This window comes from Ruditapes philippinarum, unplaced genomic scaffold, assembly GCF_026571515.1.
Source record: "Ruditapes philippinarum isolate M1 unplaced genomic scaffold, ASM2657151v2 ctg604_1_1_1_1, whole genome shotgun sequence".
NCBI lineage: Eukaryota > Metazoa > Mollusca > Bivalvia > Venerida > Veneridae > Ruditapes > Ruditapes philippinarum.
Window position 1 is genome coordinate 15231 of NW_026861800.1, and position 23931 is coordinate 39161.

The following is a 23931-nucleotide window of genomic DNA, read 5'->3' on the forward strand; positions in this document are numbered from 1 at the left end:
AAAACTTGTGAAAGTACTTATGTCATTAAATGTAAATTTGATGGGGGTCTTTTGACCTTCTCCAAATCCCTCCAGAGGCGTGCACGTCGAGGAAAAGGCACACGGCAGGTCAAGGTCAAGTCATCTTAAGTACCAGAGGTGATTGGTTGACCTGTCGTGACTAACTCTGGAGGGTTGGCGCTAATGAGAGCCGTTTTTGTTTTCGTCAGTATGGAACTTGATGCCTGGCCAGTATTGTCGTACTCCTCTACCACCAACGAACGAAGAATAGGCTACAGGAAAATTCAGCTTGACAAAGACGTCTCCGATGTGACTACCTTAGTGGACCGGCAAGGATGCTATATTCTCGGACAGATGGTTATACCGGCGCCGAGTATAAATAAACTTAAACTGACTGGTCTTTTGTCCTACCTTTACTTTTTATGAATGGGGGGGCTTTGTCCTACTTTTACTTTTTTATAGGGGGCTTTTGTCCTATGTGGAAAATTCATGGGGGGGACTCTTGTCCACCTTGTCATTTTTAGACGGGGGGGGGGGGGCTTTCGTCCGAGGAGGGGGCTTTTGTCCGTATCCAGAATTATATATACATGTATAAAAAATTATAAATTGAAAAAAGAAATTAAAAAAAATACAAAGGGCCTAAAAAAAGTATTACCCCTTTGTTGGATTTGAACTCAAAACCTTCCGTATGCAAGACAAGTAACATAACCACTACACTATCAGGCCAGATGATATTCAATGACCTGTTTCCATGTAATGTGTTTTTGTATATAGTTCTTTTCCTGCCACCCCTTTGTAATCTTTAATTTAATATTTAAATTTTGTGCATTAAATGTCTTTGATCTTCATAAAAATATCGTATTTCAAAGGAAATGTCTTTGTAATTTATTGATTTTGATAAAAAAAATCTATAATGTTAAATCGTTATATCAAAGTCATTTTTTATTTTTTGTTTTCAAACTCTTGGAATATAAACATAATTATAATATCTGGTGGACACAGTTTCAGATTTTTTCTATCTTTTCTAAAAACAAATTACTGTCGACGTCTTGTTGAACAACTTATGCGACTTTTTTCACCATACATATTACGTAATTAAAGATTATTGAGTCGCTGATTGAGCAAACAAAAATCCCTGACACGGTTCCCTCCGTAATTGAATTCCTTTCATGTGCTTTAAACCGCATGTAAAATGCTTGTTTATCAAGAAAGTTATGCCGACTCAAATTAAGTTAGTCTGACGCGCATCAAACAAAGTGTCATAATTCGGCTGTTCTCTCTCAGACCCCTACGTTATCCGTTAAATTATTTATAACCGGTTATAACCCCCAAAGTCACACCACAGGGGGTGACACGATGCAGTAACACATACTGTAAGTACATGAAACTCGTTGGTACTGGCTGGGGCGACATCAAGGGATGTTTCTGCTAAAAAAATGTCGACGCCGTTACACATAAACTTTTAAATAAAAATGAAAAGAGTTTGTTTTAATGTTTATTTATATTTGTTGAAGTGATAACAAAGTATTTGATAACAGATGAAATAATTCATGCATACTGAATTCATAGCTTTTCATATACACAACAAGGTTCAGAAGAGTAGTAATGTTTAATCACTTTTGTAAATTTGTAAAAGGATCAAATTAATATCCTTTGCTTTATGTCACCTACATGTGATGTCCATACATATCTTTTAAACGGAGTACGGACATAATCCCCTTCGGACAAAATCCCCTTCATGTATTTTTGTATATCCGGACATAATCCCCTTCATGGGTGGACATAATCCCCTTCATTTGTGAAATTTTGAAGTGGACAAAATCCCCTTCATAAAATTGCTACCTAGGACAAAATCCGCCTCAGAGGGATATTCGTTTTTATTTGTTTGGGTCGTCAGACCAAACAAATAATGGTAGCGAAATTTCAGAGTCTAATGTTGTTAATTGCAAACGCCGAAAGTAGTCCACTTTTTTGAAGCGGTTACTTCCCTTTATATGTACACTAACGCCGAAAAATTCAGGGGAGATCACTGCGTAAAGATGGTCAAAAACAGGCGAATTAATTTTCAAGCAAAATAATTCCCGAATGGTCGAAGATTTCTAATATTGTTTTATTGTATTTTCTGATCGAAATTAAGTAAATACAAAGCGGACATTCAATCTCTGACACAGAAGTTCACAACAAACCTAACAACAAGTAGTTCTCAAAACAGCTTAAAACTAGCGATTTAAAAGAAAGAAATATTTTTATTTTGTTACAAGTATCCAACAAATAACAACGCATTCAAAGTTTAAAAATAGCGTTGGCTAATAGAATTGTCAATAAATGCACAATCACAAATTACGCGGATGAATATGATTTTATCAATGAAAATACTATTTTTAGCGATATCGATTACCGGATACTACACAAACCGAGTAGTGGAATATATAGATTCTACATGTCGGACTGTTTGGGCGAGAAGATTTTCGCTAAATTATTTAATTCAATTTTAAACAACTGGTTTATCCTGAACAAAATACCTTGAAATTAATAAGGATAACAAACCCGAAATGCAATGGAAGTTCTAAATCTAGAATGACTTGATGTTATTCAGAAATTATTTGTATAACTTCTCCGTGGTGCAGGGGTAACGCGCTCGCTTCAGAGTGAGAGGTCTGGAGTTCAAATCCAAGTCGAGGAAACATTTTTTTTAAATTCTTTTTTAAGTGTCTTTGTTAAGGAAGTAGCCATGATATGCAAGGATAAAGTGTGACAGTCGTAAAAAAATGAACATAAATGATTTTTTGATGCATCTCTAGTTATGCAGAATTCCGTATGTATCAAACTCTGGTGCCTTGCAAAATGAATTATAATACATAAAAATAAACTTATACAGGAAAATGCATACAGATATACAGTACGATTAAGATTGCAAAGATCAGAAAATACCACAGAACTTGCATCCCTTTGATTCTTTATAAATATACATGCTTATAGTAAGCTCCAGGATTATTTACATCTGTGTTAAACAACAGTTAAAGTCGTTAAAAGCCCTAATTTAGAATAATATGGTTTTCTTCAGGTCGTTCACATATAAATTCACCGTGGCTGAAGGGTTTTCGCGCTCGCCTATGAAGCGAGAGGCCTGGAGTTCAAATCCCAGTAAAGGCAACTCATTTTTTTTTCAAATTGTTTAAGTCAAATAAACATTGGATTGCATATCAGTGTTGCAATAAGTCTTATAGCCAATTTACTACAATTAAAACGCTGGAAAGCATTGGTGGCACTATACATATAATCTCACAACCTGCACCTTTCTTACATTCTGAGACCCAAACAAATTCAGCGCCTTCTGTGCTTTGATTTTTAAGTGGGTATGAGAGCAACATACTGCATTATGCTGTGTAGTAAATATCTTAATGTATAAATGAGGAGAAAATATTTCAGCAGAAAAGCACATCCAATTAGCAACATTTAAATCACATTTAAATTGCTTTGTTAAAGCATTCATAACAATCAATCAAGTAGTGCAGTGATCTTGGTTTGATTAAATTATTACTCTTTCATCAATAGAAATTGTAGAACAGAAATTTTATTTCGTAACGTATACAATACAGTATCTTGTTACATTACATATATCAAATATTATAAATAGATAAACACATGATATAATTCAAAGATTTACAGTATATTGGAGAATGAACATATATTGCTGCGAAAAAAAAATTGATTCTGTATAAAATAAATGTATAAAATAAATGTATATCAGAATAATCTCATTTTTAATATCAGAATAATCTCATTTTAATATAAAAATTACTAGCGAAATCTAAACGTTTACAATATCTATGAAAATAATAACAACATTTTAACATTACATTTATGTATAACCTAAGCTTATCAACATATCTTTTCTTTTACTATTTGCAAAATAAATAAATTTACATAAATTTAATAATATAGACTTTTCACATGACTGAAGTAATTCTATGAATTTAAACATGCTAGGTTTTTTATAATAATATCTTTTAATGAATTTAGTGCGTATTTCCTGTACAAATTACAAACAAGTATAAAATGAAATTCGTCTTCAATATCTTGTGTATTACAAAGTTGACATATGCGCTCATGTCTTTCAAGTCTGTTTCTACCATATCTACCAGATTCTATTCTTAAATTATGCGCAGATATTCTGAGACGGGTTAATTGTTGTCTTGATTTCATACATTTGATTTTATCTAAATAGCATTCCATAGAAAAATTATCCTTGATATGTCTATACAATGTATTTAAAACGTTATTATTAACAATATCTGAAAACCATTTTTGTTTAAAAACATCAATGACTCTTTGTTTAAAAATATTAACAAATTCTTTTGGATTATAAAGTTCAGGACAATTCCACACCTCAGAAAAACCAAATTCATCTAAAATTCCTTTTACTTTATATGCCCAGTTTTTTACTCCTTTTTTACACTGATTTAATGTATTTATATACACACATTTAACAATGATATTGCTTGAATGTATCACTTTAAACCAATATTTTATTATGTGAACATATCTATTAACATAAAGTGGGTATCTTCCTAGCTCACCATAAATTGCTGCATTACAGGAGCTTATTTTCACACCAAGAATTAACTTGCAAAATTTCAAATGTAATCTCTCTATATCTTTAGATTTTGTAAATCCCCAGACTGGACAAGCATAATTTATGATAGAGCCGACAAAAGCATCAAATAATTGTAAGGAAACAGAAGGGGATATTTCATACTTGTTAATATTACATATTAAAACATTCATTGCTTTCAAAGCTTTACCTATAAGATATTGATTGTGAAGTACAAAGGACCCAGTGTAATTAAATACTACACCTAAATAATTAAAATCGTCAACAATTTCCAAAGCTTCATTATTATAAAACCAACGTTCATGAGGAAGTATTGGTCCTCTATTCCGAAAAACAACTATTTTAGTTTTGGCGGTATTTACCTCTAGGCCCCATAGATTACAGTATTCAAATAAAGAGTTTAATCTTTGCTGTAAATCCTCTTGCGAGTTACCAATTATTACCATATCGTCAGCGAATAACAATATTACTATACATATTTCAAATATATTCAATCCACAATCGACAGAGTTTTGTAAAAATAATTCTAGGTCTTCTAAAAATAGTGCAAACATGGCGGGCGAATTATTTTGGCCTTGTCGTAGCCCAACCGATAAATTGAAAAACTCTGAAAATGTATTGCAATGTTTAACACACGACTTAACAATTGAATACATTGATTTAAAAGTTCTAAGTAACTTCCCATCTAATCCCATATTAAACAATTTATACCATAATGCATTGCGGTTCACAGAGTCAAACGCCTTTTTTAAGTCGATAAAAGCACAAGGTAATCGCATTTTTTGAGTTAACATATGGTTTATTAAATTGTGTAACACGAAAATTGCATCTACTGTACTACACCCCTTTCTGAAACCAAATTGTGCGTCTGACAAAATGTTATTCTCATCAAACCATTTTTCCACTCTATTTGTCAAGATACTTATAAATAATTTCCCAAAGTTACTTAGTAATGTGATGCCACGATAATTATTAACATTAGTATGATCACCTTTTTTATGAAGAGGTATAATAAAGCCTTCAGACCATATTTGTGGAAAATAGCCTGCATCAAAAACTCTGTTAAAAAGATCAGTGATATGGCCTACTAATATATCAATAGAAAATATAAAGTATTCGTTCAACAAGTCATCACTTGGACAAGACGCTTTGTTGCGGTTTAATCGCTTCACCGCATCTCTAACTTCTTCGCAAGATATGGGAATATTAAGCTCTTCGAAAGTAGGGTTACTAATATTAGGATCAATATTATCATTTGAAATATTTGCATCAAAATTAGTTGTAGCCCTTATTTCTTCAAACATATTTGCAAAATAATTTTGGAAATCTAAAATAGGTATATCCGAACTTTGTGATACATTTCGTTTTTTGAAATGTTTCCAAAACTCTCTTGGTTTACTAGTTTTCAATTCAGACAATTCTTGTGCCCTTTTAAGTCTATATTGTCGTTTCTTTTTACGAACAATGTTTTTAAACTCTTTTTTCAAGTCACATAGAATATGCCTGTTAGTTTCGTTTTTATAATTATTAAAAATCGACAAAGCATTAAGATAATTACGCTTTTTTTCGTAGCATTCTTCATCAAACCAAGAACAATCAGAGTTTCCACCCTTTTTTCTACCTTTTCGCTTAAAAAGAGGCTCGGCTACATCTTGAATGATCTTTGAAAACTTTAAAACAATATTTTCAATGTCGCTCGAAGAAGAACTCTCAAAAATATCGTTTAAATCAGCCATTCTTCCTAATAAACCCCTTCTAAATTTATCTTTGTCAGCATCACGCCATTTAAAATATGTACTCTCACTTTCTAAATTTCTTGGATTAAATTTAGTATCTAAGTATTTAACAGTAAACGAAAGTGGTGCATGATCACTAAATTCATTAAATTGACATATTTCGAATTCACTTATAATCTGAAAATTGCACTCTTTCAATAATAAATAGTCAATTGTACTGTTTGACTGACGGCTATAATACGTAAATGCCCCTACGTTACAATCTTTACCTAATCGACCGTTAGCTAATCTCATACAAGTAGTTTTACAAAAATCAAGGATCTTTTCACCTCTCGTGTTAACAATAGGATCGGAAGAGGCCCTGCATAATGGTGCATCTGGAAAATAATCGTCAGAATCGATATATTTTACATTATTATCACATACTATAAAATCTGATTTATTACCTACTCTCCCATTCCAGTCACCTACTAATAACACTTTACCTAGGTCTTCAAAATAAAAAACATCATTAGTTAACATTTCAAATAAGTCTACATTTTCAATACTCGCAATAGGCGAGTCATCAAACCACATATAAACTCCACATAAATATATATCAGTCATTGTCTTAAAAAACTCACTGTCCAGTTTCAGCCATATAATTGTGTCACAATGGTTTCTTACAATAGTTACTCCGTTTTTAATATTGTTTTTTTACATATATAACAATTCCACCGCTGTTTCTTTTAGCCCTTTTATGTTTAAATTTTCTATAAAAATTAAAGCATGTATAACCATTAATTTCAATATTAGAATTTTCATCAGTCCAGGATTCAGTAAGAATACATATATCATTTTCCGAAATTTTAGAAATAAAGTCTTTATTTTTTAATTTAGCGTCACTTAAACCATTGCAATTCCATGCGAAGACTTTCAGCTCACTCTCCGGTAATTCCTAGGCTGACTTGACTGGTTTACCATCGACGAACAGCGTGTCGTAGGCAATCCATGCTGTTTTGTTTTCCTCTCGGGCTTTCTTCAGTTTAGGAAATAAGCTACGTCGTTTTTGTACAACTTCTGGGGGAAACTGTTCATGTAAAAAGTAGGGTGTTTTTTCGAGCAGCTTTCTTTTACTTCGGACGAACTCCCGATCTTTAAAATATGTAAATTTGCAAACAATTTTGCGATTACAAAACGATCTTTCGTCATGCCCTTGAACACCCATTCTGTGGGCACGCTCAATTTGTAGTGACTTAACATATTCCTCAGCCATGTTTAACTTTTCTTTCAGGTGATTTCGAAGTATACGTTCCGTTTCTTCGGGTTTTTCGTTTTTCTCTTCTTTAATTCCGCCAAAGATTAAATTGTTTCTCATTGATTGTGATTTTAAATATACAACTTCATCTTTCATTTTAATGTTCTCATTTAAAAGTTTTTCGATTTGATCATCCTTATCGACTACGGCGAACTCAACATTTTGTACTCTTTCATCAATTTTCATAACTTTTTCATCATTACTTTTAGTACTGTCGTGCACATGAAGCCAAATTTTTTTCAACTCATTTTCAAAACTGTCTACTTTCTTCTCTAATGCTTCTAATGACTGTAACTTTACATCCATGTTTTCAATTTTTGCATCAATTTTCTTCAAATAACATAAAATGTCAGCATTAGTTGGGTTTAAGTTAATTTCAGCCTCCATTTTTCTAGATTGAAAGTTTTTGTCTGAAGTTGTTATGGACTCATCATTACCAGGTGATTGGTCTCTTTCATTTAGCGACAATAAGTGATCGTCTTCAAATACCGGTAGTGGTGTAGATAATGTGTCATCAAATAATACAGAGTTTGTAATATTCAAAACTTCACTTACTGAAATATTGTTTTCATTAGATGCCCCTGCCGGACCTCCGCATGCTTTTAAAGTTTTCCTTTTTTTTCCAATCCCTCGTCTGTACTACTCCCTTTTTCCTTTTATTCACTTTTTTAGATTTAGTCATTGTATCAGCATTAAAACACTACTTTTATTCCACATATTTTCTCATAAAACTATGTTAAATTACATTTTTATAATAACATTCGACAGCAACTAAAAATACGTCCATTCACACCAAAGGTCACGTGTAACAATGGATAGTATATATCAATTAGAATTATCAACTTATACAATCAATGAAACAATTATTGGCTTCATACTAATCAATTTAAAACTTTTAAAGAAATTGCCTAATCAAATATGTGTTATGCGAATGTAGGTCAAAACCCCACCAGTTAAAACCCCACCACTCAAAATTTTATAGAGTGGACAAAACCCCACCACTAAATTTTATAGAGTGGACAAAACCCCACCACTTCAGTTTTATAGAGTGGACAAAACTTTCTTGTAAACATGTTAAAAAACTAACAATTGTGCATCAGCAAAACTCAAAAGAATGTGTGAACAACTCATCAATAAGGAGAAGACCGTACCCGAGTTTCTATAGGCTATCAGCCACAGTATCCACTTAAACTAAGTACAATGAAGTACAATGAACGAAAATTGACTGAACTGAATAAATTAAAAAATGTGCTATAAAAATGTGCTATTTTTTAATCATTAATTGATGAAAATGTGCTTCATTCTTGATTATTAAGTAGTTTATTTTCTATATAAATAAATTGAAGAAATGAATTTGAAGAAACTAAAAATAATGGATAATTCAAGGTCATAAATGTGGCACAGTCTCAAATAAATGACTGCTCTTTGATGTTGATTTAACAGTTTGTAAATTATTTGTATAATCTCTTAAAATTGAAATTAAAAAATAAAATGTGAAGATGTGTACTGTATATTATATATATTTCAATTCATCAAATCTTGCCCAATAATTGGTAAGTGGTGGGGTTTTGTCCACTCTGTAAAATTTAGTGGTGGGGTTTTGTCCACTCTATAAAATTTAGTGGTGCGTTTGTCCACTCTATAAAATTTTGAGTGGTGGGGTTTTAACTGGTGGGGTTTTGTCCGTCTTCCGTGTTATGCAGTTGATAATTTACCATAATTTTAATGAAAACTTCTAAACTAATTAAAGGTAACTATTGCTACATAATTATAAATAAAAAAACAAAAGTTCATTATTCATCAATTTTTAGGGAGTATAATATAAATTATTCATCAATTTTTATGGAGCATAATAATACATTAGAAACCTATGAAACAAGGGGATTTTTCCCGGGTAGTGAAGGGGATTTTGTCCAGCCTTGCAAAAAATGAAGGGGATTATGTCCACCCATGAAGGGGATTTTGTCCGGGTAGGTGAAGGGGATTTTGTCCGAAGGGGATTATGTCTGACATTCCTTTTAAACACATAAAAAACACAACTTTAATACACTATATGTAAATTTGATTGACCATGGGGGGGGCCTTTTGTCCTACCTTACTTTTTTATGGGGGGCTTTTGTCCTATGTGTTAATTTCATGGGGGTGAAGGGGTGGGGGCTTTTGTTCACATTGTCATTTTTAGACGGGGTAGGGGCTTTCGTCCGGGGCGTGCTTTTGTCCGTATCCCTTTCACAAAATGCTCATGAAGTAATGTGTTAAAGAGCTTTTTTTTCAGTGGAAATAATTATTTCAGCGAATGTACCTTTTTTAATTTATTTTATTTTATTTTTTTTGCCACTGGGAATGTTCGGTACCATTGCCCAATTGGAGCCTCTGTAAAAAAAATTTCATTGTTATATAACAGACCTGTGCGCAAAAAAAATCAACTGTTATATATCATTCGAGATTTTTTCCTATCTGAAGCAATGAAAAAATTGTACTGTTATATATCAATACAGTTTTCAAATGCTCATTGATAATGGGTAAGTAAGAACAAATGAAAAGTTCCAAACCATGCGATAACATCTTTAATGACCCAGTGACATCTGACCAATTTAAAAGCAGCCGATAAATATCATTTTATAGCAGATTTTATGGAAACCCATGGCTGTCTGATATTGTTCTTTTTCAATTTATGTAACCATTTGGATAATATATGAGTTCACTTCGACTATATATGAATTGAAAACACCTTCTTATTTAACCGGAATCCATTATATTAATCCACAGTAACAATATATGAAACCATACTGTCAGTGTATGAAACCGAGTTAGCAATATATAAGTTGTTTTTCTCAATATATGATTCCAATTCTTCAATATATGTTACCAAAGTAGCCATGTATGGAACCAGATGTCCTGATATGAAACCGAATTATCAATATGTTAATTCATTTTTACAAAATATGAAACCATTTTATCAATGTATGGAACCAAAGTAGCAATATATGAGTTGGTTATACAAATTATTCAATATATGGAACCAAAGTAGCAATGTATGAAACCAGGTGTCCTTCTATGAAACCAAATTATCAATATAGTAAATCATTTTTACAATATATGAAACCATTTTATCAATGTATGGAACCAAAGTAGCAATATATGAGTTGGTTATTACAATGTATGATTCCAATAATTCAATATGTGGAACCAAAGTAACAACGTATGGAACAAGGTGTTCTTATATGAAACCAAATTATCAATATATTTATTCATTTTTATAATATATGAAACCATTTTATCAATGTATGGAACCAAAGTATCAATGTATGAGTTGGTTATTACAATATATGATACAAATTATTCAATATATGGAACCAAAGTAACAATATATGGAACGAGGTGTCCTTATATGAAACCGAATTATCAATATATTAATTCATTTTTACAATATATGAAACCATTTTATCAATGTATGGAGCCAAAGTATCAATATATAAGTTAATTGTCACATTATATGATACCAGATATTCAATATGCCCTTATATGAAACCGAATTATCATTATATTAAGTCTTTTTTACAACATATGGAACCATTTTATTAATGTATCGAACCAAAGTAGCAGCTAGTATATAAGTTGATGTTACATTCTATGATAGCAATTGTCATTATATGGAACCAAAATAGCCTATTTTCAAGTCAACAAGTCAAAGACCGAGGTCACTGGGTTACAATGCATAAACTTTTTCATGAAATCAATTATTATTTGACAAGTTATTTTTTAACTTTGTCAGTAGATTAACCTTGATGTGTCCTTCTGGCACTGCCTATTTTTGATCAAAGGTAAAGGTCGAGATGAACTTATTTTTTAAACATGTTTTTGTTAATGGTCAGTACGACTCAATAGCTTAAATTATGACATACAACTCCTACATATATAACGATAAGTTTTGCCTGCCCAGCCCATTTTAAGTGAATGTGACGTTAATTTCAAATATTTTTTCCTTATAGTATGCAGTCAGTATGCAGTAAGTGAAGCACGATGTTCTTTAAACAAGGACTGTAATACCGGTGCAAGGATAGAATACAGCCTGTAAAAAAGTCCCGTCAATATAATGATTTTGGTTCAATATATTGCTACTTTGGTATCATATATTGAAGAACTGGTATCATATAATGTGAAAATCAACTTTTATATTGCTACTTCGGTTACATATATTGATAAACTGGTTTCATATATTGTAAAATTGATTTAATATATTGATAATTCGGTTTCATATAATAGCATCTGGTTCCATTCATGACTTACTTGGATCCATATATTGAAGATCTGGTATCATATAAAATTACTACTTAAATGGTAAACGATTTATGTTGAAATATTCATAAAAGATGTACAGTATTTGTATGATACATGTATTACTAGTAATATCGACTTATAACAAATAAACCGGTTATATTATATGAAACTACCGAATTCCATCATTGATGCCTCAATGTTGTTGTTTTTTTGGACACGGCTTGATATGCACTTGTGTACAGTTAGACATCATCATAAATGTAAAAATATAATGAAGTTAAGTATGTTATATATTGATCCATATATTCAAGATATAAATATTTCGTAATCGTAGTGCGTTTAAAATAGTTTGATTTTTAAATTGCTAAATTTAATTAATTAATTAATCACTTGACATGTAGCAGTTTGCTTTAAACCGAGGGGAACAAGAAACAAATAACAAAAAAAATAGAAAAAGAAATTGGGAAGAACAAAGTATTTTCAAACGATCATACAAAAGACAGACAAAAGAAAAAGAAAAAAAAAAAATAACATCATCACTATGTCATGTATGAGCGTCGGTTTCGAACCTGTGAGTGCATTTCATAAGAGGTTACAGTGACCCTGATTTACCAATTTAACCACTACGATGGTACACATTTTTATTAGAAATTATACTATAATAGTCGTTGACACTTTCAATCTCCGATGATATGCAGACTTACCCTTTAATGGACTTTCCCAAGTACCGTTAGAACCAAATTATCATCTCGGGATAATAGGTAAAACAGCTTTTTTGAAGAAGAGTAATAATATCTGTCATATTTTGCGGTACGGATCGGAATATCCGTCCCGAGGTGATCCGCCCATTGGGCGGTAACGAGGCTTGCCGAGTTACCGCCCATGGGCGGGTGACCGAGGGACGGATATTCTGATCCGAACCGCAAACATATGTCAGATATTTTTTCTTGCATATTCTACCATATTCCATTATATTTTAAATTCTTTATCTTTATTTTCAATGAAAATTTATATCATTACAACCGTAACTACTTTCATTCAACAGCGTATGAATTACAAAATCATTCATAACGGTAAAATGACGTCATCTTTATCGTGCCATTGTACAGCACGCGACTCATCTGGAACCCCCCATGCCAGATGAAATTTCCGGCATGGGTAAAACTAACGGAAACGCCAGTCTGATATGCAAGAAAATATAATACAAGATAAGAAGTACCATTTAAAACAACTTTATGGCAAATTTGGTAAAGTTGTTGGTAAACGATACGACTTAAAATTTTACCACGAGTTCGAGCCTAAGAAATTGTCTAACATTTTTCTTTCCTTATTTTATCAATTTTATGATATATGCAAATGAATTGGGATATCAAGGTAGTTTTGTTACAATATCTAATAATTTTAATATACAGATTATAATATTTTTTTTTCTTGTATACATTGAAAACAAAAGAAAAAGTGAAATGAGAAGTAAATAAAAAAAATAACACAACACAATAAAAATATTCTTTAATACAGAAATAATTTTTGCGAATCGAACATGCCTTGCATTGATATTCAAATAAAAATTTAACTGACAGTCTTACCTACTGCGTTAAGTTGACAGTTGGCAAATTAGTAGTTTTTTTATTTACATACTTGTAAGATGATAAATACAATATGATATCTGTTTTACACCGTTATAGTAGACTTGACCATTATGTTACTAATTAATTATAATTAAAAAATGTTGTTTGAAAATTTTCGTAATATTTGCTGGAAATCACTGACCAGCGAATTGCGTAGCTCATCTACACAAACGTTATCACAGATAGATATCTGACTTTTATTAAATTTGCCATATTTTCAGAATATTTGTTGCCATAGCAGCCAGAATTTTCAACATAGGAAGAAAAGAAAAGGACGTGCATAATCTCCATACTGCCATCTATCCATATATCAAGTTTCATAAAAATATTTTCATTACTTTTTGCGTTATCGCGGGATCCAGTTTTGTGGACGGTACAACCGGTTTCAAACATATTAGAACAGAAAAGGCCCTATATCGGAAATGATATATGGGGTTTATTTAAGAAATAAAAAATGGCCTTTCGGGGAAAATGCAAGCTTACGGACTGGTTGGTCTGGCCCGAAGCGCAGCTGAGGTCCATATACCTTCCGAAGTCTGAACAACTAGTCCCTAAACTTGCATTTTCCACGAAAGGCCATGTTTTATTTGTTCTATTATACAGAATCTAAATCCTTTCATCCCCTTGTTTTGTGCTGTCATTTTTTACTATTATTTGCTTTCAAATAATAATTTTACTTGTTCAGTGTGTGAAATATCTCAAACCCTAAACGGATTTTGTGTATGCTCTTCTTTTAATATTCCGATTACCGATGATTTAGGAGTTGTGATTCCATTTTTGTTAATGAAATTTAATATTAATTTAATGTTACTAGGCAAAATAACCCGGACTTTAAGAATTTCAGAAACAGTATAAATAAAATTTTTAACTAAATTAAAGAAAAATCATGACTTTTGATCAACATGTAGTACATTTATGTCTCAGATAAAGAGACAAATCGCCTATCCATTTTGACAGTTATCGTCTGTTTGTGTCGTCGTGAAATTCGCACGTCGTGAAAGCTACGTTTAACCTGCGGTCTGGAGACCGCAGGGTATTGGTACGCGTTTAACTTTTGAGGCATGGAGGAGCACGTGACCTGTTTTCGGTACATGGAGGAGCACGGGATATGTAAACCTTACATGATTGGTTAATTGAACTTTCGAAAACCTGGCTAAATACCGTTTGCCGGTTCGTGACGGATTTACCTCTGGGGAATTAGGCAGAATTACATCTAATTACAACAAAATAACTGTTACGTGATATTTGTAATTTGTTTAAATATTTTACCGTTTAAGGTTGAAAAACTTGAATAATGTGTTTGAAAATTATTAATGTTTCTTTAATATAAACAATTTATTGTCTGTAAAATTTGAGATACATACTAATTGAAATATTCGATCGTAGTGGCATATGCCATAATAAATAGAGATATTTTCTGCGTAAACTTGTGTGTTTACTTATTTTTTTTGTTCGGAATTATTCATAAAATGGTAGGCCTATTGAATCATTTTCTTAAAAAGAAATAATTGTTTAATGTTCGACCTTCTCCGGTCATCAACGGTCACCAGTTTCCAATGACCTTCTTCTATATTGATCGACTATATGTTGTCCCCCAAACAATGTTGAAAATAGTTAAATGAAATATCTTATATCATTTAAAATGTTCCCCGCAGGAAACCATTTTACTTGTAAGAATTATGGACCGCCCCCGGTCTGTATGCGGTTTTTGGACCGGATGACGTCATATTGAATATAGAAAACCGTATGCAAATGAGGTTTAATATAATTTATTATCTCTCAATAATAGACTCAAAAGAAAATAGAGACTGCAAGTGTCAACTATATATATTTGCTTTGGAATATTGCTCTTGAGGGATCTCCACGATGTCCCATTACAGCCATCACGACACACATATAACGCGAAACAGCGTTAAAACGAATTTATGATGGTTAAAAGTCGAACAAATAAAGAAGAAAAAAAAGATAAAAAAAAAAACAACAACAAAAACAAATGAAACCACGATGTTGAAAACTCTGCATAATATCGTATCATCGTCATCGTACTTTCGACCTCTCGCCATAGTAGTTCCGTTGTTTCGTGACCTGGTAGCCTTTGTTCATTTAGTGTTTAGTTTCTTGCTCAAGAAATAACGGCTTGCCCCTGTCTTGGTTTGTGCCCACACGGTGAGCGATACATAGTTGACTATTTCGACGCGCTAACCACTCGCCATAACAATACTTTATTTATTATATACATGCATAATTTAGTATTATAACATAATGATATGGTTATAAAGATATTTATTTCGTGTACACGTTATGTTTTTATATTTATTTTCAAAAGATTTTAAAGAATAATATGACCGTTATAAAATAAGATTATATTCCAAATATTGGCACCATTGTAACAAAATGTATTTTTTTACCATAATTTATGCGGTGTTGAGGTATAACAATTATGCGATGCAGATGGAAAATGGGAGCAAAACCTTACAAAGCAAAGGTACTGTACATTTATTCTGGGAATATCCATATATACAACACCATAAGAATGAAGTGTTAAAGTACAGCAATAACAAAACGATATATTGACAAACATGTGATTCATGATAATAATGTAAACAACTACATACTTTTACAAGCAACATACAACATATACAAATGTTAAAACAAATCAATGTTTAAAAATTACAAGATAACGTTTTGAACTTAAACAAAAAATAGCGTTAAAATGACAACATGGAAACATTCAATACATTTTTCACCCGAATAACTTGTGCTAGCAATCAGAATCCCAACCATTCAACTTTTCAGTTTCATCCAATAACAAGGAGGTAATCATTTAGGGTATGACCATAGCCCCATCTGTAATCATGAGTTATTGTTAATAAATGTGTAAGCAAAAGTTATTTTGTAAAGTCAGTAAAGGATGACTTATACTCATGGATTGAACGGAGATAATAAATTGGATGGGACCAGAAAAAATGTTTTAAAACTTCATAAAGGACAATTCATATTTGTTACAGAAATTGTACACCATATATTAGCCTGCGATCCAGTCTGTCACTCTTATGTCCTGTTCGGCTGATCGATATTATCAAAAACACGAACAAGTATGAAATAACGCGTATGTGTTTTATTGTTAAAAAATCATTTTTGGCCGCCAGGCCGCCGGGCCGCTGGGCCGCCAACTTCACAAAAATGACAAACTTAAAAAAATCTCTGAAAGTGATTTTTTCTTTAGATATATCGTTTAAATAACAATAATTATCTTTAAAACTTCATTAAATGCCGTTTTATTGTTAAAAAAACATTTTTACAACATTAACATTTTTGGCTGCTAGGCCGCCAGGCCGCTGGGCCGCCAACTTCACAAAAATGACAAAATTAAAAAAATCTCTGAAAGTGATTTTTTCTTTAGATATATCGTTTAAATAACAATAATTATCTTTAAAACTTCATTAAATGCCGTTTTATTGTTAAAAAAACATTTTTACAACATTAAAATTTTTGGCTGCTAGGCCGCCAGGCCGCTAGGCCGCCAACTTCACAAAAATGACAAATAAAAAATCTCTGAAAGTGATTTTTTCTTTAGATATATCGTTTAAATAACAATAATTATCTTTAAAACTTCATTAAATGCCGTTTTATTGTTAAAAAAACATTTTTACAACATTAAAATTTTTGGCTGCTAGGCCGCCAGGCCGCTAGGCCGCCAACTTCACAAAAATGACAAAATTAAAAAAATCTCTGAAAGTGATTTTTTCTTTAGATATATCGTTTAAATAACAATAATTATCTTTAAAACTTCATTAAATGCCGTTTTATTGTTAAAAAAACATTTTTACAACATTAAAATTTTTGGCTGCTAGGCCGCCAGGCCGCTAGGCCGCCAACTTCACAAAAATGACAAACTTAAAAAAATCTCTGAAAGTGATTTTTTCTTTAGATATATCGTTTAAATAACAATAATTATCTTTAAAACTTCATTAAATGCCGTTTTATTGTTAAAAAAACATTTTTACAACATTAAAATTTTTGGCTGCTAGGCCGCCAGGCCGCTAGGCCGCCAACTTCACAAAAATGACAAAATTAAAAAAATCTCTGAAAGTGATTTTTTCTTTAGATATATCGTTTAAATAACAATAATTATCTTTAAAACTTCATTAAATGCCGTTTTATTGTTAAAAAAACATTTTTACAACATTAAAATTTTTGGCTGCTAGGCCGCCAGGCCGCTAGGCCGCCAACTTCACAAAAATGACAAAATTAAAAAAATCTCTGAAAGTGATTTTTTCTTTAGATATGTCGTTTAAATAACAATAATTATCTTTAAAACTTCATGAAATGCCGTTTTATTGTTAAAAAAACATTTTTACAACATTAAAATTTTTGGCTGCTAAGCCGCCAGGCCGCTAGGCCGCCAACTTCACAAAAATGACAAACTTAAAAAAATCTCTGAAAGTGATTTTTTCTTTAGGTATATCGTTTAAATAACAATAATTATCTTTAAAACTTCATTAAATGCCGTTTTATTGTTAAAAAAAAACATTTTTACAACATTAAAATTTTTGGCTGCTAGGCCGCTAGGCCGCCAACTTCACAAAAATGACAAAATTAAAAAAATCTCTGAAAGTGATTTTTTCTTTAGATATATCGTTTAAATAACAATAATTATCTTTAAAACTTCATTAAATGCCGTTTTATTGTTAAAAAAACATTTTTACAACATTAAAATTTTTGGCTGCTAGGCCGCCAGGCCGCTAGGCCGCCAACTTCACAAAAATGACAAAATTAAAAAAATCTCTGAAAGTGATTTTTTCTTTAGATATATCGCTTAAAAAACAATAATTATCTTTAAAACTTCATTAAATGCCGTTTTATTGTTAAAAAAAACATTTTTACAACATTAAAATTTTTGGCTGCTAGGCCGCCAGGCCGCTAGGCCGCCAACTTCACAAAAATGACAAAATTAAAAAAATCTCTGAAAGTGATTTTTTCTTTAGATATATCGCTTAAATAACAATAATTATCTTTAAAACTTCATTAAATGCCGTTTTATTGTTAAAAAAACATTTTTACAACATTAAAATTTTTGGCTGCTAGGCCGCCAGGCCGCTAGGCCGCCAACTTCACAAAAATGACAAAATTAAAAAAATCTCTGAAAGTGATTTTTTCTTTAGATATATCGTTTAAATAACAATAATTATCTTTAAAACTTCATTAAATGCCGTTTTATTGTTAAAAAAAACATTTTTACAACATTAAAATTTTTGGCTGCTAGGCCGCCAGGCCGCTAGGTCGCCAACTTCACAAAAATGACAAAATTAAAATAATTTCTGAAAGTGATTTTTTCTTTAGATATATCGTTTAAATAACAATAATTATCTTTAAAACTTCATTAAATGCCGTTTTATTGTTAAAAAAACATTTTTACAACATAAAATTTTTGGGCCGCTAGGCCGCTAGGCCGCTGGGCCGCCAACTTCACAAAAATGACAAAATTAAAATAATTTCTGAAAGTGATTTTTTCTTTAGATATATCGTTTAAATAACAATAATTATCTTTAAAACTTCATTAAATGCCGTTTTATTGTTAAAAAACATTTTTACAACATAAAAATTTTGGGCCGCTAGGCCGCTAGGCCGCTGGGCCGCCAACTTCACAAAAATGACAAAATTAAAATAATTTCTGAAAGTGATTTTTTCTTTAGATATATCGTTTAAATAACAATAATTATCTTTAAAACTTCATTAAATGCCGTTTTATTGTTAAAAAAACATTTTTACAACATTAAAATTTTTGGCCGCTAGGCCGCCAGGCCGCTAGGCCGCCAACTTCACACCGCTAGGCCGCCAGGCCGCTGGGCCGCCAACTTCACGCCGCTGGGCCGCCAGGCCGCTAGGCCGCCAACTTCACGCCGCCAGGCCGCTAGGCCGCTAGGCCGCCAACTTCACGCCGCCAGGCCGCCAGGCCGCTAGGCCGCCAACTTCACACATCTGAAAACAACTATTGTGAGTTAATGTTTTAGATTATTTTCAGATAATTTCCAGCTCAACGGATAAAGCGTCTGACCACCGATCAGGAGATTGCATTTTCGAGTTCTGTGTTGTGATCAATTAATTTTCCGGTTATCTCTGATTATGAAAATATATAAATTATGACCTCAAATACTAGTGGCCTTAAAATATTTAAAAGAATAGTTACTTGATTCTTCATTTTGTTTTTGGAACCATTATTAATAATTTACATATGAACGAGCTATTGTCAAGCTATTTTAGGTAATAATTAACGTAAATTGCAATAATGATTTTTTTTTCACGTAAAATATTTTGTGATTGTATATACAGGTTTTGGTAGACTGTGTTACTTTTATGCTTTTTTTTACACCTCTCTTTGTAAGGTAACAACAATGTCCGAATTAAACGCTTTGCTGGTGTGCTTTGAACTTATCTGTTATCTCACTTAAAAGAAATCATTTTAATACATTTACAGTGCTAAGTGCGAAACGTGCTTGGTATATGAACACATTACAGTTTGATAGATGATTGCACAATATAAATATTGTATTGCTATATCTAACATCAAAACGGTCTCATGGCCCAATGGATAAGGCGCCTGACTACGGATCAGGAGATTGCAGGTTTGAATCCTCCCGAAATCGAATATTCCTTCTATCTTACATTCCGGATACAATTGATAACAAAACATCATGAAATTATATCATAGTATTTTACATTCAGATGGCGATAAAATATTTTAACACATATATCAGTATTGACACTTACATACATGTATAGCTCACTATTCACTATTCCTTTCATTATCTGTTTACATTAATATTGACAGATAAGGGTGTCAAAAATTCCTAACAACCTGAATCGTTACAAAGAGGAACAGCGTAGAGGTAACGTAAGTGTAGAGACCCTGGTTCGAATCCTGAAAAAGACATTTTATCTTACAATATTTTTTGTTTTAGTTATATTGCAATTCTCTCGATTTCAGTTCCTCCGCTCGTACATTTCATAGAAAATTGACACATACAAATTTAACAAAATTGTTGAAAATGCGGGCAATGAATATAAGAGTTAAAATAGTACTCAGTTCTGTATAATGATGTACATTAATTTCTTTAATTTATTTTCTTCGTTTTGATTAAAATGAAACAAAGTGATGATAAAACGATTATAAAGGAGAAAATGAACAATCACGTGAAAAATATTTAGGGTATTTGGAAATTAAAATTCATACTGAAAAAAATGTACGCGATAGCAGATTCGAACTCGAAAAACCATTTTCATAACCTGAAAGCTCTAACCAAGTACTTGCTACGTTACTCGGGTTAATGTGTGTATACCAACTTTTATTCTGTTTTATTGCAATAAATGTGCAAAATGTAATTATTAAATAACTTGCAGTTACTTTCCACACCATCGAATAATGAAAACGTTATCGTGTCCGACTTATAATGGTTTCTTAATTGTTTATTCGTCAACAATCATTATACTTTGCCTTTGAACGATGAAGATTGGACATTTTCCATAAGTTATTTAGGTATTACTTTACTGATTTTACATACAGACATGATAATGATGCTGTTTTAGTAAACTGTGTTACTGGGATTTCTCTTACTACCTTGTACCACTTTAAAAAATCTACAAAAATTCCAACAGTAATAAACATTTAACACATTGTTACTGACATATTTTATCGAAATGGTCTCGTGGCCCAATGGATAAGGCGCCTGACTACGGATCAGGAGATTGCAGGTTCGAATCCTGACGAGATCGAGTATTTTAATATTTCGTTTATAAAGTTACAGCTTTAAAAGATTTTTTACATATTTTACTGACACGTTTAGTTTTAGCAGGTACTTGGTTCTTGTTTATTTTGTTTTCATACAATAAGTTATTTTTTGACTATGAATGCATTTACAATTAACTATGCATGCTGTATGTTGAAATTATTTTAACATTTTATGATTATTAGATGAAGACACAGCGATTATCAGTAGCCTGACTAAAAAAACAGAAATTTCTATATCACCTCGTGTTACATAACAATATGCGAGTACACATCAACACACAGCTGTGTTTATCAGTTATCATCTCTTATCATCAACACAACTATTGTCAGTAAATGTTTCAGATTATTTTCACCTCGGCGAGCATTTTAAGATAATTTCTATCGATTTCGTTAGTGTTAGCCATTAATATTCTTACAACAATCATCTAATACTATAAAAAATACAACTACATTTTGTAATATGTTACTTTTGTCACGAATCAAAAATGTGTACTATTTTGTCACAATCTATCCAGAGGTCAGGGTCTCGCATTGTAACATGGCCAGCGATTGGCTGAAAAACAGGGAAAACCGTATGATCTAATTGGACATGCGGTGATTGAATGAAAATGGGGGTGTTTAAATTTAGACAGTAACACTACATTGTTTTCTAAAGAAAATGAAATATTTCACGAGTCTGTATGATAATTTTTGACTTGGATATTTGCATTTATAAAAAGTGTACATCAGTCCTGTGATCAGCAGAAAATTTCAATGAAATGTAATCCTCTTTGAAGTCATTTTGCAAAAAAAAAATAAAAATGGTTGGCTACCCCTATATAACAGGAACATTTTTTTGTGTCAAGCATTTCATTCTGCTAGAAAAGTCAGCTCTTTAGCATGAAAACTCAATTTTAAGGTAGGATTAGGGAACATTTCTTATAGGGAAAATTAACGTGAGTGTCTGACCCAGAAACAAATGCCCACTAAAAGCAAGTCATCGCGAAAGATCAAGAATGATCAGTATTAGATATAGATCTGATAATTTACTGACCATTATCTAACCTACTATGAGAATAATGATTGATAATGACCACGGGTGGTGGGGGTCACACGTTACTTTGTAATAGAATAGAAAGCAACGTCCATTGTATGTTCGTTATAATGCTTGGATATGGTTTTGTACGTTAACATTTCTCTTGCATACGTTCTTAATTAGGAAAGTTAGAAATATCCTAGTCGATTGTGCTACAACACTAAAAACAATCTGATACTACGTTACTCTTTATATTTCATGGAAAATAAATAAATAAATAAATAAATTAAATAAATTAAATAAATTAAATAAATGAAAATCTACGTTAAAACTTTAAAATAATGAAACTATAATTTTGATGAACGGACGGAATGAACAGAAAGTGCTATTGTACATGTAATCAGTTGTGAACGATGAAAATGGTCGTTTTGATTAAATAGTTGATCAACAAGACAATTAGATAAAAATTAATAAAGCATATGACCCCGTTTGAAATGGTAATCAGATGAATAATTTTTTTTGGTATTTACGTTTATGCCGTATTAGTCATTGACTTTTGTAGCCCTTGCTTTTATAATGTTAGATAAACATGCTTTCGTATTAAACATAGCATTATATACATATACTTTTTTTTAAAATCTAATTTAGAATTTGTTTTTCTGTAATTTGAATTGGGAAAGTAAGCTAAAATAATGAAGCTTTCTTGTCACAATATGAAACTGAATTAGAAATTAATATAATATGTCTGCCGCAATGTCATATCATGGCATTTATAATAGCACGTGTTTCACATGTTTGTGATGAACCACTCTCACTAACAACATCGTGATTTGATTATACCACACATGATCTCCGAACATCATAAATGCCACAATAAACAATAATACAAGGATTATTTCTCTAACCGATCAATAGTAAATGCTTCAGTATTTCGTTTTATAAAGTACTTTATTTATTTTGCAGCATTTAAGATATGTGAATTAAAAGAGATTTTTTCTTAGTCATTCACAATCGAAAAACATACAAACTATAATTATATGTACGGCTCACGGATGATATACCATCTTCCGGCTGTTTTTACGTATACTTACACATAATTACTTACTTCAAAGCTATCGACAGCTGATTGAGTTCATACAATATTATAATTTATGACAATACATTAAGGTAGTGGAATGCAGTCCTAACTTCAATATGTCTTGATTGTTACATGGAACTAGCTTTTTGGTAAAAGTTTAGCTTAGCTTTTTGGTAAAAGTAAAGTTGCTAACACATACAGGTCCCGTGGCCCAATGGATAAGGCGCCTGGCTACGGATCAGGAGATTGCAGGTTCGAATCCTGCCGAGATCGTATGCATTTTTAATCAAGGTACTTTCATTTTAGCTGTTAATTTTCAAAAATCATTTGTTATAATTTAATTCATAGAATTTAAGATAGTTTAATTGTGAAAATGTACTACCGAAATGGTCTTTATTGAAGAATCTATTAAACAAGCTTATTAAAAAACTTTATCAATTTATGCCCGTGACTGAAATCATGAAATCAAAGGTTCCCGGGGATATCCCTACT

The 23931-nt window shown here is 31.7% G+C and overlaps 2 non-coding genes across 2 annotated transcripts; both read left to right on the forward strand.

Moving 5' to 3' along the window:
* Positions 1-21257: 21257 nt before the first annotated feature.
* On the forward strand, positions 21258-21330 carry Trnar-acg (transfer RNA arginine (anticodon ACG)). Its single transcript has one exon. It is a non-coding gene; the product is annotated as a tRNA-Arg (tRNA).
* A 2309-nt stretch (positions 21331-23639) lies between these two features.
* On the forward strand, positions 23640-23712 carry Trnar-acg (transfer RNA arginine (anticodon ACG)). Its single transcript has one exon. It is a non-coding gene; the product is annotated as a tRNA-Arg (tRNA).
* The last annotated feature ends 219 nt before the right edge of the window (positions 23713-23931 follow it).